Below are 6,000 nucleotides of genomic sequence, written 5' to 3' on the forward strand. Positions count from 1 at the left end.
TGCCACGCGAAATACCACAACAAGAAACTGAGACACAGCACGCTTTCTAGCCGCCGACCATAAACTTCCACATCTTGTCAAAGTTGCGGCCGCAGGGTGCTCGTACTCGCAGGTAGGGTGACTCGTACACAGAATCACTGAGAGCATCAATTTTTCTTACACGAAAACAGGTTACATTTTTTCTAAATCAGTTTCCATAATTCTCAATCCACCAAGGTGATCTTACAAGTACGACATGGGTGGGATTTTAATTAAATTTGAAGTGTTATAGCACACGGAAAAAGTGATTGTCAACTTGATCGATTGAACGACTGAACCAGTGAAGGAGAGAAAATCCGGGAACAAAATCGTGCCAGTTGTCGAAGCGCAGTAAACAATCTTACCATGTAGAGGCTAGATCAAGGAGTTATATTAAACGGTTGGAACAACTTATTTATTTACACATGGTAACAAGACTTTCGTGCACGAGACTGCACTTCTTCAGGTTACCAAAGCTATGCCTAACTGGGATTCAAACTAGCTAATCCTACAACTCATGTGTTTGCATGGGTATATGTCCTAAATCCAACTGAGCCAGCTTGACGGAAAGGAAGTACTGTCTCGTGCACGAAAGTCTTGCACCATGTGTAATTAAATAAGTTGCTCCTGCCGTTTAATATCACTCTTTGATCTACTCATCACCGGCAACTTGACATCGCCTATTTTTCTGTCGTCGTATCTTCATGTAGAAGCTAGGAAAGAGACGAGAGAGCTCTACGATGTATGACGGTTTAATGACAGTGTGCTGAAGATGCGGTGATTGGTACAACCACATCAGGGAACCAGATAAAAAAACATTATGAAAAACAGGCGAAAAGTTGCTCTACAAAGGAAACATAATCGGAGAGAGGGACGGATTTTGCACTAGATACCATAAGTCATGCAAAGATGTGATAAAAATTGCTTGAAAAAAAGAAGAGCCTCGAATCGATTCCATTATCTCTGCATTTCGATATGTCATAGACATAGTGATATTTGGAGATACGGGAGAAATTACAGAGCTGGAGGTTAAATATATCGTACGCCATATGTAACAAAACACCTGCACAACAAGATTCGAAGGACTACTGGGACTGATAGCGTAGTATTTTGAGGTCAGCTAACAGAGAATTGAAGTACTCAACGCCATACGTAATCCTCGAATGTGCCTCTTGTTGCTGCAGCGCTGCCTCTAATGACTCACTGTGAATAGAACAAAACATTTCAGAAAGCATGAGCATACGCGCTTTCCATACGGCATATGGCTTTCAATTAGGATTTTCGCCCGTTCTGCTATCTCGCTTTTGTTCAAAATTCCCTAATTAAAAAGTTTATCAATGGATGTGAGATAATTATAGTCATCTTGTAGTTACAGGTCCCGACAAAAGTTTACGGAACACTGGTGTGGTGTATATAGTCATCTGAGCGACACCGTTGCTGCAAAGAGGAGCAGATAGACTTACAAACCGGGTAGTCGACTTACAGACCCGGTACTCAACGCAATCCTCAGTAAGTGTGTTCACTCCCGTTCGCCGCTAGGGTGTCGCTAAGATCAAGAAATACCCCGCTCTGGTGTTCCGTAAACTTTTGTCGGGATCTGTACATATTCGCTTTCTGAGGATGTCAGTCGGACTGTGTAACTCTGAAGCGGGGTAGTTGGTAACATTCCATAATGACAAACTGCACACTGCTGGTCTCTTGCTGCGGTTTGTCATTATGCATATAAGCCAATTGCAAAAATGACACCTGGGCTGCTCTCATGACTTTTTAATAAAAGTTTTTTAAATTGTAAAAATAAGCACCATGTACATCATAAACGACAAAGCAAGGCAAGAAACCTGTATCAAATACTATAATAATTCAAGTGTTGCAATACTGCCGGACAGCTGTTTGGTTGAAGCAACAAAGAATTACATGGCCATACTGTCCTCAATACAATATACCATGAACGTTTCTAAACTACTAAGCACAGAAATAGTAGTTTTGTGCCTTTTAAAGAACATTTTGTCTGCTGCTCATACATGTTGTACTGTTCTGTAGCAAGCCTCCGGCAGTCCTCCAATTATTTCTACATCGCACTTGCAGTTGCCCTGCAGACTCTCACAGCATCTGAAAAATGTTCTATTATGTCAAACTACAACCACACGGAAACCATGTAAATGGGACGCAGTTCGCGCCTTCCACTAGCTGCATTTGAAGCTCTTTGTTGACAAAAAATTTCAAGGCTCCCTCTAGAGTAAGATTAGGAGGCGCATGGAACACCAAGAACGTTGAAAAACAACACAGTTAAATGTGAGAAGACAACTCACACCTTACCTCACAGTGAACTGTAACCACAGTCAAGCTTATGTGCAAATAGACGTTTCGTAGGATAGGTTACCACTATTTTCATATACACCCGTGCAAGATAGTACAAGCGTCCCCATGCAAAAATAGACTATTGGACAGGAACCACTTTGAATGTGGGACTTTCTTGCTTACATTACTTACTAGGAGCAGTTGATAGTGGAACCAGTTTCTTGATGGAATTAATCCAGTGGCCCCCTCTGCTAAGTGGTCCCGGATCCAGCCACTTAGCATCTAGGACCACTGACTGCGTAGCCGAAAATAATGCGTAGAAATGCATGTTTTGTTCAAGTAAATATTGTTTATTCTACTAAAAACATACGGTGAGCAATACATCTCCACGTACGTACTACGTAGCAGCGTTGGGGTAACTCGTTACTGCAACTAAACTTTTTCTGTAACTTTTAACTCAACCCGTTGTTTTTTAGCTCCATTAACTTCATGAGGAACCGGTTCATTTTTTAGGTAACTTTGTGAATGTAACTTGGAGCAAGTTCCAAGTTCCTTTTGAGCGATTCTCGTCTAAAAACGTCGCGTCTTCCCTCCTAGTTACCCGATACGACAGCCACATTCAAACCGCCGATACGCGTACGCTGTTCTGGCTGCCTTGTTACACAGTGAACGTTACAAATTCTGTTTTGGCCGTACCTTAGGAGCCTCAGGTAACGCTCACCTTGGCGACGAGCAGTGTACTTGTAATGACAGAGGGCATTGTGTAGTCGGTCGGAGAGACTGAGAGCGAGCGTGCTCGTTTGAGCGGAATCACGCGTCCTGCAACTAATGCGCATGAGCGACAGTCGGATCGGACATTTCATAGAGCTCAAATGTCGCTGGTCCCTCTAATGATAGCGGAATTGCGGCAGGTCAAGTAAAAAACCTGATGTTTGATAGGAAGGGATGGCTATTCTGTAAAACTAGGTGATTTCAATTTACTGCGGGCAGTGTCAGTTGCTGAGGTGTATGTCCGTCACCGTCACGAAGGTGCTTCGCTCCTTTGTTCTCTCGGAGCGGGTTGGAAATTTTCGGTTGGTAGACTACTGCGATCCCAATGAAGACGTCTGAGGGATGTCTGGCATTGGCAGTCCCCTGGGGCTGCTTGTGTCTTTCAGCAAGACTGGATAGCACCAGTTCTTCGGTTTTGGGGCGATGCAGTGTTGTTTTTGTAATTGTACGCAACGTGGATAGTAGTAGGGGGGCAGAGATTCTGGCGACAAGAGATACTGGTGACCATCGGTATCCCCCTCCGCTCTAGATAGGGAGATATTTGAAGCAAGATACTCTGCGCCAAGGAGGAGCGCGCGCCAAGACCACCCACGCGTTTTCATTTAGTTTAATTTTATTTTATTACCCTCAAGCGCAATTGCATTACAGAGGGGAGTGAGACAAAAGAATACACAAAAGTACACATATAAACTAGTATGAAAACAATACTATAGCAAAGAACAACGTTATAACAACGCGAGCGGAGAGACTGCTTTACGAAATGAATCTGGGTTAGTTATCTGAACTATGTTACGTGGAACGTGGTTACACTCAGTTGCCGTATGCGGTAAGAAAGAATGAAAGCAAGAATTAGTGTTACATGAAGGAATGTGAACTTTGCAACAATGATCATTGCGGGACGAGATGTAACAGGGGCGAGTGATACATTGTGTACTCAATTCGGCGTGCTGATAAATTTTATGAAAGAGACAAAGCCGAGATATTTTCCTGCGTATCTGAAGTGGCGGCAAACCCAGAGATTCTTTCATTGATGTGATGCTGCTAGTGCTATGGTAGTTTGATAGTATAAAGTTTGATAGTATAAAGAATGATTTTGTATCATTTCAATGGCAGAGGTTAGTGTGGACGAACTAGGATCCCAAATGGCTGACGCGTATTCCAGTTTCGGACGAATTAGTCGTGTACATAGTTACCCAAGCAGCACAATGTACTGAAAGTCGAGTGCAATAGGGGTGGACGGTATGTGTCTTATCAACGTTCTTTAGCTTCACGAATTTGTTCAAGGCCTTCCACCTATCCGTCCACCCCTATTGCACTCGACTTTCAGTGCATTGTGCTGCTTGGGTAGCTTAATATTGGCAGGGGCCTTTGAGAAATTACGCCGCAAATAACCTAATGAACGGTAAGATTTACAAGTGACGTAGTCCACATGGCTCCTCCAACTAAGGTCAGAGGTTATATGCACACCAAGGTACTTATAATTCACCAAGGTACGTAATTCATTGGTGTAATTCATTGGTGCAATGACATAATTCATTGGTGGATAAGGGGATGGAAGCGCGTCCTTTTGCGCTTCACTGCGACCAGCCGCGACAACAATATGTAAACCGAAACCAATTAATTACTGCAACAAATGACCCGCTTCGGTGGCAGATTTTTCCCTAAAAGGTGTCCACTGAAGGTCCCAAAAGGGGTAGTACCCATTTTAGTGCCGATAGTGGCCTGCTTTAGAAGTTATGTTTTTCTTACGATACTCATTTGAATTTTTATTTAAATAATGAGCGCCTCCCACTCATTCACACGGTGTAGTATCGGACAGATACTTGTAAAAAAGAAAGTTCGTCGATTGGTGTACCTGTTCCCGAATTATTTATTTAGCCTGGGGATTTAATTGAAACACCCGGTATATATAAGCGAAAGGGAAGGGAACACAGCGACGGATTTCAGGTGTTAATAGAATACAAAGAAAGGTTTCTTTTACATAATTAAAACATTATTTAGGAAGAGTCGACGTTTTGGAGGGAAGCTTCTCCTTCTTCGGGACAGAAGAGGCAGCAAGACTGTCCACGGCCTTTATGGATTCAGCTTGCTGACGTAATCTTGTGTATTCGCGCCACCTGGCGTTCATCGATGTTCTGGAAGGTTCGTTTGTCGCTGTTCGGCGTGTGTCACTGCCCTGGCGTTCCGGGAACTTCAGAAGTCAGAGCTAGAGATCATCGTCTTTCTTCCAAAGGCGCGTCCGTGGTGAAATCATTATCTGGGAGTCCGGGGTTTAGGTAATCGTGTTTGAGAGCCTTAGGTGGCCTCCTCGGGAAGTCGTCATTTGGGGCGTTGTTGTTCTCGTGGCCCTGTTGCTTCATCAATAGTCCATGTAAGGAGAAGTCATCTATCAGGTTTTTCCGCAGCATTGTCCTTAGTGCGTGGATGTCCTCTAGCCATATCTGAAAGAGAAGATGAACAGGGCGAGACGGAGGATAACTAATTGTTTAAGTTTCTAATTTCTAATTGTTTCTAATTGTTAATTGTTGCGGTGAAGTTCAGTTTTTAGAGTGTAGAAAGTGAACCTCACGCGTGAACGCGGGCGACGTGCAGGAAAAAACAAAGCAGTCCCAGCCGTGGCGATAGACGACAGCATCGTTGACCGCGGATTAGCCAGATTCCACCTTGCGTCACACGATGTTGTTGGCGCTGGCGCTTTCGAGGATCGAAACTAAACCCCGATCTTTTAACTTCGATTTCTCATCACCCGGGCAGTTTTGGGAGGAGAAAATTTGGCGAATAGCTCGTGTTAGTGTGCCGAACAAATCGGAATTGCATTTGTAACCACGGTTCCGTATGTGACAGTCCCTTTAAGTCTGCGCCAGTCACATACAGGAAGATTGAAACTAATCAATTAAAATTTGTGTCCTCCCC

Source organism: Ornithodoros turicata, chromosome 2 (genome assembly GCF_037126465.1).
Source record: "Ornithodoros turicata isolate Travis chromosome 2, ASM3712646v1, whole genome shotgun sequence".
Classification (NCBI taxonomy): domain Eukaryota; kingdom Metazoa; phylum Arthropoda; class Arachnida; order Ixodida; family Argasidae; genus Ornithodoros; species Ornithodoros turicata.